Below are 14,090 nucleotides of genomic sequence, written 5' to 3'. Positions count from 1 at the left end.
AGTTAATTCTGTTGGATATTGTACAGCACTGTCAACTTGCAGGACTGTCAGTGTCGATAACAATTCCAAGAAACTGCTAAATTGCATGGTTTCACAAATTTCGTGTTAAGAAAAACAAGCTTAGCAACTAACTACAGTCCAAAGCAGTAAGCATCGCATGACATTTCGGTTGGTATCCGGTCCTACGTTTGCCTAGCAAATCTTTTCGGGTCCGCCCGATAGTCCGAAGGTTCGATAGTCCGAAGGTTTATTGATCAGAAAGGGTAGGGGCATTGGGGTAGGAGCATTGTTGTCCTTTTGTCCCATTTCTAAAAATCACTTGTGGGGTAACCTATTTTCTAAAGATTTCACTTGCAAGTGAAAACAATGGACATGTACCCCACAAGCGGTCCATGGTCAGGACCGGACTATCGAACCTTCGGACTATCGAAAATTAGGCATTTTCGATACATGTGTATCACGAACAGCGCCCCCTGGTGTCACGTGGTGTCCAATCCCCCCACCCCCTACACCCCACTTTTTCAAATGTCCACAGCCAGGCAATTTCTGGAATTTGCCATAAATGCATCATCCCCCTCCCTCCACACGACGACACGGATTGACGCCATTGATGACACGGACTCCTTAAAGCTGTGCTTCACTGTGCTTTTATTTCCACTTCTAAACTTCTATCAAAGCATGTGGTTATGGGTGAGATATTGACCGTTTACACAGTATACTCAAAAAGTATTGCCCCTTTAATTAAAATCCCCATGCACTGGATAAACCTCATGGAAAAAGTGATATACTTTCAAGCTATTTAAAACTTTCTTTTGCAAAATTTTAATTTATGTTTTTTTAAATTTCATTTCATGAGAATTAAAGTTAAAAACGGGTGCAAGGTTACAATTTACTATAACACCACAACTAACTGCACACGTCAATCGCTGATTTTACGAAAGAGTGACGTTTCCACACTTTTAGTGACGTATGCACATAGTTGTCTTATTTAATTAACCATTGGTTTTACATTACTCTGGTTGTCGAACTTACTTAAAATGTTTATATTGCAAACAAAGTGACAACAATACAATGGGACTAAAATATTTTCACAATGATAAGTATAGAGCTGTGACTCTGCATGAAAAGTCCCGGGTCAGAAACGACCCGGAATCAGGTTTCTGTTTGACCCGATACTTGTTAGGGTCAAAATGACTTTTTTTGTCTGGGTAAAAAATGACACTTTGTCGAGGTTTCTGGGTTAAGAATCAAGATTAGCCAACATGATCTAGAAAAATGTCAGTTTGACCCGTAAAAGGTCATTTTGACCCTGAAATGAATCAGGTCAAACACAACCCAGATTCCGGGTCCAATCTGACCCGGATTTCTTTAGAGTGTCACCCAATCCGTAGTTAATGGAATTAGGCATTATGTTTGACAGATTTTTGTTTTGACAGTCGCATTTCATTTGGCTTGCACAACATTGTTAAATATGAGTTTACGCCCGAATCTTAAACAGCGTGCTATTCGCTACAAGCATTATTATTTACAGCTGGTACGTGTTGAACTTCTCCATAATTCAAACGAAGCATGCCATTGACAATTTTTTTTGAAACCTCGTTTAACCATAGCCTTACTCCGATTTCTTTTTAACAAAAAAAATCAGAGTAAACTGAATACCAGAACGGCAAACCTGACTTGGTCACTTAAATCAGTTTTCAGTCTTACAAAGAAAACTGACTGAAGTGAGCTTCGAACCTACGACCACCGTATTTTGTACCTAAACTCTATACAATCCTTTTGTAATAACTTGGTTTTGTCTGTGGCTTTGTTGAGGAACATTAGCTTTACAACCTTGTTCATTAGATAGAAAGTCAAACAAATTGTGGTTTATTTAAAAGAAAAAAATATCAGTGATGCTACAGAACCTATCTCGGTTTCTTAACAGTACAACAATCTAGCTTAACCAGACTAGGGAAAATTAACAGGAGCTGGTTTTTTACTCATAGTAAATAATTGCAATACTTCGGAGGTTTGGTCGAATTGCATATTCATGAGAGCCCCAACCATTGTAACCCAAATCGTCTGTATCATAAAGAGATGACTGCAAAGCATTACGTAAGCAATCGTAAATAAGCGGTGCTGATTGGACCGTTGCGCGCACGCGAGGCGGTCTGGATTGCGCATGCTCCGTGCCACATTCAGTGGCACACTAGAGATTATATTATAACAAATATGCGTCATAATCTAGTCTATTCGATATTTACCTGAACAAGGGAGGTAGGCCTTAATTGGTTAAACATTACCAGGGTTCAATATAATTATGTTACAAGAACGTTTCTCTGAATCTTTTCTCCTAGTTGGATCATTATTAATTTGTAGAATTGCCGTTGTGCATGTCATTAGGGAACTAGAACTGATCAGTTGATTATTACTTTTTATTCTAAAATCTCAAACTTTAGTTTTACCATGAATTGAGATCACGATTTTTGACCTTCTACATAAACTACGAAGAAAATTAAATTGAAAAGTATACCAGTCATCGGGTGCATTGATGTGCAGTCTTCGAGGTTTAGGACTAGGTTTGTTTAATATTAAGTACATTGATGATAATAAAAACAAACTTGAAATCAAAAATCGTGTTCTGTAAAATTCTCATAATACATGTAATGGTTTCACAGGCAGCATATTTATCGGTATACAATTAAACCAACGTGACTTACCAAAGTACCGGAAGCCAAACACAGTTTGGATACGAAAACATGTCCCAACCGTAAATATTCCCCCCATTTTAAAAATTGAATTAATTTACATGTAACCTGTCAGCCTTATATTTGCTTCATCGGGTTTCCTTACGATAAACCTATATGTGTTGTTGCGAGTTCTTGTTGTTATCACTGTCGTACTTTCCTCTTCTACTGTTCTGTGGACAATTAAAACAAAAAGAGAGAAAAACAGAGATTGGATTAAAAATTATCCATGGTTCTTCTTCTTCGGGTGTAACTGCTAAAAGAATGCCAGCGTTAACACTACAAACTCTGTTGAAATGACTAAGAAATTTTCATATGAGAAATATCCTGCCAGGGTCGAAATAGCGGGCCCCTGTAACTTGTTTGATCGATTGAAAGAGCACTTCTTTTTTTACCAACAAATGGTGAACAAGTTGGCCATTAGTTTTCTTGGTATAAAGCCCCGTATATGAGTAAGCCTATTAACGTGAAATATAGGTTTCAGTTCAATTGATTTACCAATGTCACATCACATTATATGTGCTGTGCTTGTTTTTACTGTTATGAACCATGACACTTTGAGTTCTATGAATTTGTGAAATTCGGTGTCGGGCTTTACTGTGCCCAGCCTTTTATTTGAAGCCCATGAATAGGCTTCGTGCCTCAAGTGTATGCACATGAACGAAAGCAGGGCCCCCTCCGTCATTGTTGTGTCAGTTCTATTTTAGAGTGACTGTTACCAGACCAAAGATTGAAGAGACGTCAGAGATCGTTACGTCAAGGCACCAGACTACATTCGCTTTATATGCAAAACAGCGCCCCCTGGAATTCCTCCGAGGCTGAAATGAAAACACTACGGATTTATTATTTTTTTTGTGCGCGCGCACAACAACCATAAACCCGCCAAAGTGTCACTCTTCTTATGCTCAATGCAAGAATTTTTTTTTCGTTCACGGGGATTTGACTTGGAAATCTCATTTTCCGTCTCAACAGTTCTTCGACTTCAATCGATCTAGGGAAGCCAAGCTGATATGACTGCTCGGTGGATAGATCCGACACAACTCAGTCACGGGTACGGCTGGACGAGATGAACGAATATCAAACCCCGAGTTAGCCAAACAGCTACCGATAGAAAATCAAGTCAATCAAGTCAATGGCCAGATAGCTTAGAGTCCCAATACCCCCTCCCGAATGTCAGTGCTTGGACAAGAGTAGCTGAAGGTATAGAAAAACAAAAAGACACAGTAACATAATCTTGTATCCCATTCGTCACAAAGACAATTTTTTTTGAATCTTTGAGTGTTTACGAGTTTCTTTTCACTGAGGAATGGTGTTGTACTTAAATACAATCCGCAATATTTCAAATTTACCAAGAGATCGTTGCAGTATCCATTACTTTTTATTCTAGGCAGTTGGCAGACAAGCCCTGCCAACAATCGGCCAGCAATGCTGATAAAAATGTTAACGAAACGACTGCGGATAGAGACGTAGAACTACTTTCTAAAAGAACGTTTCCAGACATGTCTGTGCCCATTAACTACAGGCCTATAGGTTTTAGCTATAAAAGGCAACGTCCACAAAACCAAGCCGAAAACGCATTCATGAAAAGGCGGCTGTAGTCAGAAGCCACGTTCACGAGCGCGTTACTCTGGGAGAAACACAATAGTGAAATAGCCTTTACAAAACTGTCACTGTGCAAGACTTGTCTAGATTTCAATTTTCATAACGTTCATAACCCAATTGTGATGTCTTCCTTTTACCCGGTCTTAGGAAAGGGGCCATAAACGAATCCAATAAAACTCTTGAGATTCCATGGCGCTGTGCGCTTTTATGGTATAGATCCGTCCATGCAATACTTTCAAACAAAACACTGCATCAGAAAGGGGAGCGCTCATATCTCATAACGCAATTCGATATGATTTTCAATTGACATTCAGAATGAGAAAAGAGGATTGCTTTGCTTAACCCGCGTCTGAAAAGTACATTCAAAAATTTTACTATTCACTGAAGACCGAAAAAATGCTTTACGGATGGGCGACTGTGCGCTTGTGAAGTAATGCGATTTGACCGGTAAGTTCAATGCGATTTTTGACTGCCATTAAAAATTCACGTCCACTGCAGCCTGACGCTCAAATAAATATAAATCTGATGTACGTTTGCTTCGTTTCTAATCTGCTTTCCGCTCTTCGATCTCGTTAACCGATCCGACTTGGGTTCAGCCCTTTGATGGACGGGGAGTATAAATCTGATCGCATGACGGTTGGACAGGTACTTTAATGAGCTTAAAAGATGAAAGATATGAAGCTATATTGATGAAATAAAAAAGGCATTAAAACAAAATGTCTTCAAGAGGAAATGTTGAGGGTTCACCAGTACGTTAACCTGTTCATCATTTAATCACCTTTTACAGCCAATCAGATTTTTTTCTTCAGGAAACGGAAAGAATAAAATGCTTTTTATACAGTAGAGTGGTAAGCATTTTCAACCAAGATCATAACTATATGAGCAGTACTATTTTGCAAATTGTTGCTAAATATATCTATCGCGAGTTGTTTTTATATTTAATCCCTATCGCGAGTTGTTGCCATATAATGTATCTATTGCGAGTTGTTGCTATGCATATCGCGAGTTGTTGCTGGTATCTATCGCGCGGCTAACTTTTGGCATCGCAGTTATTTTGGTGGAAACGATCCGAGCTGTAAAGAAGTCACGTTATTTTTATTTGGTTGCCTTTTGAAAGCAAAGTTGGGATTGCACTAGCACACTGGCAATCATATTAAGAATATTTATCAATTGGAATTTCAATTTTCTTCTCTTTATGGTTATTTCTGCAATTCCATGTGTTTATGTGACACTCGGCATCCACCAGGAAGTCTTTGTAGTCCTCATGAACAATAATTTGGTCTCAGCTCAGGCAGCGTGGTCGCTGCAGGCAGAAAACCTCGAATTTGTGGGTTCGATAATCCTGTCATACGTTCCTACCTGGCTCCCCGAATACAAGGGCGGATCCAGAACACATTTTTTTTTTGGGGGGGGGCCCCAAAATATTGGGTCCCCCAAAAAAGTGGGTTCAAAAAATTACGGCGTGGGGCTCGGGGCCCGTTCAAGGGCCCCTGAATTTCTTTTGGATTCTAGATGCTCTGTGGTGCGATCTGAAGCAATTTCTGACCGTTTTAACCATTTTTTTTAAAGGAAAAGATGGTGGTGTATGCAGTGCCCATGCCAATTATTGAAACGTCACTAAAAAAACCAACAAACAAATTGGGTTCGTTTTTTTCTTTGGGGGGGGGGGGGGGGCATGGTCCCCCCCCCCCGATCCACTCTTGCTCGAATACAGCTCGGTGTATAAACACGGTGACGTCATTAAGTATCGGATGATGTAATCATGTTGGTCATGATGGCATGTGGTTTAAACCATGACTTCGTCGCAAAGGGGAAACGCGTGCTTCGTTCAAATATTTTTAAAAAAAAATCACTCATAGAAAGCCATTGCACGGTGTATTTTATAAGATCCCAACATTATGACAAGTCATGACTCACGATCATCCATTCATGTGCTCCTAGCAACATACGCTGTCCTGATTACTTCTAACATTAGTATCATGTACTACCTGCGGATCGTTGCTACTAATCACGTACCTCTCATGCCGTGATCTTCAAGCAGTTGGCGTACCGTTTGGAGTTTGTGGGGCCGAACCTATAGTCACAGGTGCACATGGAGCCCAGGTGCATGCATTCTGTGGGGAAAATATTCGAGAAATTCAACATTTCCTTTGGTATATTTGGCAGGATTTGTATGATGGTGCTCAGATTTTAAACACTGTTTTTGTACCCACTATTTTTAACAGTTATTTTTAGCCATTTTTTGGCCAATTATTAATGGCATCGGGAACAAATTTCGAAAAAGAACAATTTTGAATATACTGTGGGTTTTTTGTCGTTAATTAATATGAGTGCCACACTCTAAAAGATTCCGGGTCATATTTGACCCGGAATCTGGGTCCAATGGGGCCTGACACTTTCCCTGGTCAAATTAATGACCCGGAAATTTAGTCACAGAAGTGTCTTTTGTTTGACCTGGAATTGTGTCATTTTGCCCCGTAAAAACCAGCAAAAGGTAATTTTGTACCAGACAAGTGACATTTTGTCCCAGAAAAACCGGGAAAGTGTAATTTTGTCCAGAAAAAAGTGTCTGTTCACCCGGTAAAGTGTCAGGATCCAGAGGACCCGGATTCCGGGTCAACCCGGGACCTTTTTAGAGTGTAAAAGAAGAGAGGAAAACCAGTTTTGTATTTACCTCGTCTTGCGATTTGAGCCATGTAGGTAATTTTGTGTATACGTTATATAATTACTCTCGACTATGTTTATACTCTATATTTATACTAGGCTTTCACACGATGCCTAAACATGTCACAGACATCCCCATATATCTAAACATGCCGTTACAAAACATAGGGTACAAAATTGAGGCCTTGGGAAATTGTTCTAACTCTCAAACACAATTTCACGGTGTGTAGTCGAGTCCATCATGCGCCAAATCACAAGTCCATCACGATTCAAATCACAACGCAGTCACATGTCAGTTCACAACTAACAGGAGTGTTCATTGGCAAAAGAATGCACGCGGTGTAGTGGGGCAGATAGGGGAAATATTTGGAGGAATTGTGCCTTTGATGATACAAGCATGGAATTTGGCACACAGTCAGAGTATGTCATGAGAAAGATATCTGGCTATTGGGCCATCGCAGATTTGTCCTTTGAAAACATAACAAGCAATTCTCAAAATTTTCCCAATGGCTGCCGTTGCTTGTTATTCTACCTATATTTACCCAAGGACAAATCTGCGATGGCCCTATAGCCAAATATCTTTCTCATGACATACTCTGACTGTGTGCCAAATTCCATGCTTGTATCACCACAAGCACAATCCAATCACCTACCTATACACTAGTTGTATGAAAAGCTTTAGCGACTTTGGGCCGAAGAACTTGTGATTGACTTGTGAGGACTAAAACTGTGATGGCTTGGCCGCAACTTTATTTGAAACTCCGAGTAAGTCTACACAATGTTCACAGTGTGTATAGTGTAAATTCGAAACAGCCTGCGATCCCGGCAAGCACGGTGGTCGAGTGGTAAGCCGTCTGCGCTAGTAAGCTGGAGGTCGTGGATTCGAGTCCCACCCGAGTGATTTCTTTGTTTTCACAATCATTCGGGGGCAACACGGAATATAAAATACGTCTGTGAAGGGCAAAACCCAATATTGAATCTGCAAAATGTGTAACGTTGAATCATGTACCCAACGTTTCAAGTGTAAGTGAAAAGAGAAATTACATAAGGTATTCGTGCATGTCATTGTTTTAATTATTTTTTTTATTAGCCATTTGACTAAAGAGCAAACAGTTCTTTTTATAGACTGGCACATTCCGTTCTAGACCTATGCAATTACACTATCCAAGACAAGATATGACAATGACCCTTTGTCAAGGGCAAAACCTGAATATCAAAAGATATTTCTACTAAACAGATGTCTATTTCTTTCTTCTCCAGAACTCACTTCTTGTGGATCCCCCTCGTCCCCTTTTCTCCAAAAGGTAGTCCATTAAATTGTGGTCGTCCCTCTTCGCCATTGCCTCGTTGTACATCTGATAGAGCGCCTCTGTGTCGTCCTCGTACCCAGCGCCCAGCACGGCCACCAGTAGCGTGGCTACGGCCAGTATCAGCAGGAATGTGCGGGATGCCATTATTGATTTTCAAGTACCTGCATTGATAAAGGGTGAGATTGACATTTGCCTTGTATTATTAAGCCAGTTGCTCCTGTGTACAAGATTCGACAATCTTCACATTGTGATAACACCTATAAGCAATAAGCCATTTGCGAATAACCTATACCCTTTGCGATTTACATTTGAAAAACATCTGGTACACTGACTTGCTCAGAATGCTTGGCACATTTTATCTTTAAATTCTCCAGACCAATGACACTGTTGCTAATCACATGATTCGGGGCAAGCTCTTGCACAGTTACGTAAGAGACGCTCAGCACCAACACAATGGGTGAGAGTGGCACAAAGACACCAGACCATACCGAAGATGGGTGTGTGGGGGGGGGGGGGGTTGCCCTGAATCACGTGATATAGTAACAGCCTGTTTGGTCGGAGGAGAATGCAAAGTTCAAATGTGAAATGAATTGGATTAAGTCAGTGTTCAAGATTTTATTCAAATAAAACTCGCAAATGGCTTATTGTTCCCCATGGCTGCCCCACCCAAGATGTATAGGGTTGTCACTTCTGAAGTAACCACATCTCCATCATTGGGGCAGAATTTAAGTGACGATTTCCAACATGCATGGGTCAGGCGCCCAAAATGCATCTTTTTCATTTAGGCGCCGATGGTTAAAATGTTCGTGAGTTATCAAAATCCCCACCCTGGAGCTTGAAAGAAAAAGTGACCAAACCCCGACATAAGATCTAGGAACAAACACAGTTCCCTAACCCTCGGGTTAAAAAAAAAATGCACAGAAGTCTTCATTTCACATGGCGCCGGAGCGGATGGGGAAAACATATCGCAGTTCAGTCATGTTACCGGGGACCCGACCACTTAATTAATGACAGACACTGCTACTTTCTATAACTAAATTTGTGGTCTTTTTCAGTTTGTAGACAATAATGACTTCTAGCGCCATGAGGTATTTACGGCCGATCAGCAGTACAGCAGACTAAACTAAAAAAGGAAAGGCACAATCTGTCAAAGAGAGGGATTCTAAAAGCTCTGCAACCATAACTTTATCCAGTCCCTTGTCGCCAAGAGCAAATTATTCTAGAAGTGGTACTTCGGTATATGGAAACATCATCAAACCTTTTTCCCATCTTGTGTCTCCGAGCCAGAGTGCTCCATTTAAGCCGTTGTCAACAGCTAACAAATTTCCAAAACCGGATGCAGAGCTTTAAAGCCACAAGGCGCTTTCTCCACACACTGTTTCCATTCCCAATAAAAATCATTTAGGCTTTAGTCGCCGAACTCAATAACCAGCGGCATCATGTGTAACATGAGCCGGCTTTGTTTACTAAAACAAAAAGGTTTTTCTCCTTTACATCACTGCCCGCGGTCTGATCAAACACAGCGCTGGCACGACTTTTAAGTCTGCACAGTCGGATTAAATATCAATTCCATATCCTGCCGCGGTGAAACGGAGCTGAACATTGCAAACAAAGTGGATTTCCTTTTTTTTTTCTTTTGCTTGCCATCAATCGAAATCCTGTACACAATGATGGCAACTAATGTTTTACCACCAAATCATTCTAACGGCAGTCACGATCGTCAGGATCCGCTAGTCACGCAATGGGCTTTATTCGTTTTTCCTCCAGAGATTTTGTCTTCAAAATGATTACTGACACAATTCTAAATTGGCGGACCGAAAAATTACTCTGGGCATTATTAACAACTGCCTAGCTGTTTATATATGTTGAGTGTTGAATAGCCATAATGTTATTTTTTAAAATGAGAATCGGGATCTGTGATGTGCTGTTTATAATTATTGCCGAGTCTACGAGTGCCCAACTTTCCTACTTTTATCAATGGACGTGTTAAAGATCCAGACACATAATGTACACTGCAAATCAGATTTTTCAGCTACAAAAGATCCGTGGAAAACGTTGCTAAAACAAAATTCAAAGTCCATGAGACTTATCTACGAAGATGCCAAAATTATAAATTATATCCAAAAATAACGAGACATAACGCGCGTTTCATCTTATGACTTTAAAATCGTAAATATGTAGAATCACCTATGTTGCGATAAGACATCCAAGGACACATATCTTCCTCCAAATGCAATTCGATAAGACTTAGATAAGAGTTCTCGTTGTCATTTTCAGTTTAAAAGCACGTAGGACCATTATAGCAACAACCCGGAAACATATCTACCGATTGAACGAGAAAGTCCTTGCTCAAAGTGAAGATAGAACTGGTACCAAATACCTTTGTTTTACTTCACATGAAATGGTATCATTCGGAGGAAAACATTCTTTAAGGTAGATAACTTCGTACCGGCGGGTGCAGTGTTTTGTTATACGTGCATGCGTTATCAACAGAATCTTACGAAACCCCAAACTTGTGCTTACGTTTTCTCTGTTTTCTCAAAATGTATAGTATCCACTGAGATGAAACTTCAACATGTTTCTTGTTATGCATCCTTCTTAAGATCAAACGATCTTGTGTACATGTACCTGTAAGGAAGGTGGTCGAATACCTCGGACAGCGGAAAGTCGATCGTTTTCCTTCGAGAAATCCATGAAAGCGTCCCCTACACCTTCCCTTCACTCCCTCGACATTTTGACTTGGATCGCGAGCTTGTCCTATACTTGAAACCGGATCAATATCAGACCAATATAGGCCGGGTGTGCTCCCCCCACAGTCATTTAAATAGGCCTGCATGTGCAAAATAAACGCAGCCGTTTGATCGAGAGAGAAACACGGCGCACTTAGGATCATTTTCTTTTACTTTGAGTGCCCATAGATTCTTCGCGTGAGCGTCGTCGCAATGCGTTCGAATGTCTCTCCCAATGGTCTCCCCAGATCTCAATTTCTTACCTTATTTAAGTGGATACTTGTACACGTAGACCATAAGAAAGTTCAAGCCACACGCGCCCAGGATTGGTTGGCTCTGTGTTCCAGCATATGCAATCTACTGTTTCTGCATGGACTCTGACGGTAAATGCGGGTTCTTATACTTCCGTGCTGCTCAGCTGACTTCCTAATTTACCACTGGACAACAGACACCAGTGCGTGTCATGTTTGCGCTGAGCTCGCGCATAAATGCCCCATATTCCCAGGAGTAACCAATGTCACGGTGTTCGATATAACACCCGGATGGCGTTACACCCAAATCGTTACGCCGTGACTAAACATCCGTGTGATATCGTTACATTCAGTCGGAATGCCCAAAGCCTCTGTACTTTTTTGCACTAAACAAGTCTTTTCGAAGCTTACACACAATAATGCATGCCATATCTACCAGAGACTTAGTACAAGGAAACTCGGTTAGTAGTGCATTTGTAAGGTGTTCCGCATGGTCGCAGGTTAGAGAATCCTGCTGCATTCACTTTCTTTGTTCTTTCCTATATTGATCAAAACTAAAACAAGCAGCCAAGTATGATGGTTGAGGTCTCGGGGGCTCTTGCACTTGTTTGAAAGATGTCGTGGGCTCGAATCGTGATTTCCTTTGATGAAAATGTGGGTGTTATATCTACAGGTGTTTCGCAATTCGCAACAGCAGCGTGGAAAGAATTTTTTCACGGGGGTTACAAATGAGTGATGGCTTCAATCACGTTCGCATACAGTGCGCCACGCGGGCCGTGTGCAGAGAGCACTATCAGCGCGTTGATCATTACGCGCTACCAACCCCCTACCTTCTTCCCCCGCTTCCTCCTCCCCCTTCTTTTGTCAACCTCCCCCCCCCCCCCGTCCCTACGCCGCTTTTTTTTACAACCAATGTGTACGCCTCTCCAGTATTGTAGAAAACAAGTGCACGTGCACAATAAGTTCTGGTATGTGGTAAGACATCTGCACTAGAAAGCAGGAGGTCGTGGGTTCGAGTCCCGCCCAAGTGATTTTTTCCAGCTTTCACTCGGGAGGTAACACACTGAGTATACAGTGTTTAAACGTCGGTGAAGGGCAAAACCTAATTTGAGTCTAAAACTTTGACCGGAGATTGTGCATACAAAATGTACAAGCGTGGCCCGCGGCGTCCCACGCGCCGTCCCACGCGCCCTCTCAAGCTGCGCTAAGCCTGCCCCCGAAAAATTATCAAAAGAAGCCCCCTATATGTCCCGTAAAATATTGCGTGCTTTTTCACACGGTATTATAGCGCTGTATACCACGTGACTACATTACTGCACATAAATTATCTTGCCTCCATTTACAACATTTTCATAAACTTCACGAATTGATACATACATTGTTTGTGAAGTATTAATTTATTTTGTTTGCTTTTTTATTGTGAAAATTAAAATTTGGTATTTTATGGAAAACTTAGGGGGCTCGTGTTTGGTCAATTTTCCAGGGACATACCTATCAACCGACCGACCGACCAACCAACAAACCACGAAGTGACAATTAAAAACTCCTGCCAGAGCTTAGAAACATTTAGTCGAGTTTTATTACATTACGAGTTTTTCGATTGTGTTGCTGTTTAAGCATAGAGGCCTAAATCATACGACTTTTTTTTCTCGCATGAGATGTTCAATTACAAAATAATACGCAGGTATTGCTTTTCCTCTCTGTGAATGTGGGGAAACAATTCCAAGACTTCGAAATAATTGCGAAATGTGTTGAAAATCATAACAAAACCAGCGAGCCAGAAATACCGTTAGATGTACATAGCAGACTGAATGTTGGTGGCGTGTGACTAATGGGTCTGAGGTATGTCTTTGACACTTTTAGCCTTAGAGAGCCGGTGTTTTCTTCTCTCACAAAAATCCAACGTCCCCTTGTTACAACTGATAATGTAGTAACCAACGGATAATGTATCACCAACCGATAATGTCACATAAATTTACCGATACTGTATCACTTACTGATAATGTTACACAAAATTGACCGAGAGTGTAGTAAACTGTACTACACTATCAGTCAATTGTTGTTACATTATCGGTCCTATAAACCGATGATGTAACAATAATTGACTGATAGTGTAGTAACATTTACTACAGTATCCGTCATTTTTTGTTACATTATCAGTTAGTGATACAGTATCGATCAATTTATGTGACATTATCGGTTTGTGATACATTATCCGTTGGTTACTACATTAGCAGTTATAACACCCCTTCTGATTTTGAAAATGCAAACGATATATTGTCTTGAATTTTTGTAACAGTAGTATATAGAAACATACATGTTAAGCACATAGTGGGGTGCTGTGGTCCAGTGGTTACGGTGTTCGACTCGTGTGCCGTGGTTCGAATCCTGACCGTGGGAACATGGTGCTTGTGCTCTTGAGCAAGGCACTTTACCATTATTGCTTCGTCCTTCGGATGGGACGTAGAGCCGTAGGTCCCGTGTGTTGTGTAATGCGCGTTAAAGAATCCAGTAACAATTATCGCTAAGAGAAGGGGTTTGCCCCGGTGTTTCTGGCAGTGGTTGCAATATGCGCCGCAGCACCTTATAAACCATAATGGGTCTCATATTTCTCATAAACTTTATTTACCTTTTTTTTTTTAATAATTCACATAATTTCCAGCAGTAGATACGTGCGCTGTATAAGACTTCGGTATTACTTCTTTTATTATTATTATTATTATTATAATTTTGCAAAGTTTCCGCTCAATCAAACGAACCATTTTGTACTTATCACATTCAACACTTCCGTTCTTGAATGAGTAC

General features: G+C 40.8%; 1 long non-coding RNA gene across 1 annotated transcript in view; it reads right to left on the bottom strand.

Annotated features, from left to right (window-relative positions):
- Positions 1–630: 630 nt before the first annotated feature.
- LOC119735974 overlaps positions 631–14,090 on the bottom strand; it is a 45,132-nt gene continuing 31,672 nt past the window's right edge. Inside the window, exons 3-5 of the long non-coding RNA XR_005272246.1 lie at positions 8,263–8,466; positions 6,348–6,445; positions 631–2,902 (exon numbers count right to left, since the gene is read on the bottom strand). This is a non-coding gene — a long non-coding RNA (uncharacterized LOC119735974). The remainder of the gene's footprint in view (positions 2,903–6,347; positions 6,446–8,262; positions 8,467–14,090) is intronic.

Source organism: Patiria miniata, unplaced genomic scaffold (assembly GCF_015706575.1).
Source record: "Patiria miniata isolate m_02_andy unplaced genomic scaffold, ASM1570657v1 HiC_scaffold_29, whole genome shotgun sequence".
In the NCBI taxonomy this organism is placed as follows: domain Eukaryota; kingdom Metazoa; phylum Echinodermata; class Asteroidea; order Valvatida; family Asterinidae; genus Patiria; species Patiria miniata.
The sequence above is the reverse complement of the archived record's forward strand: the minus strand, read 5'-3'. Positions and strand labels throughout refer to the sequence as shown.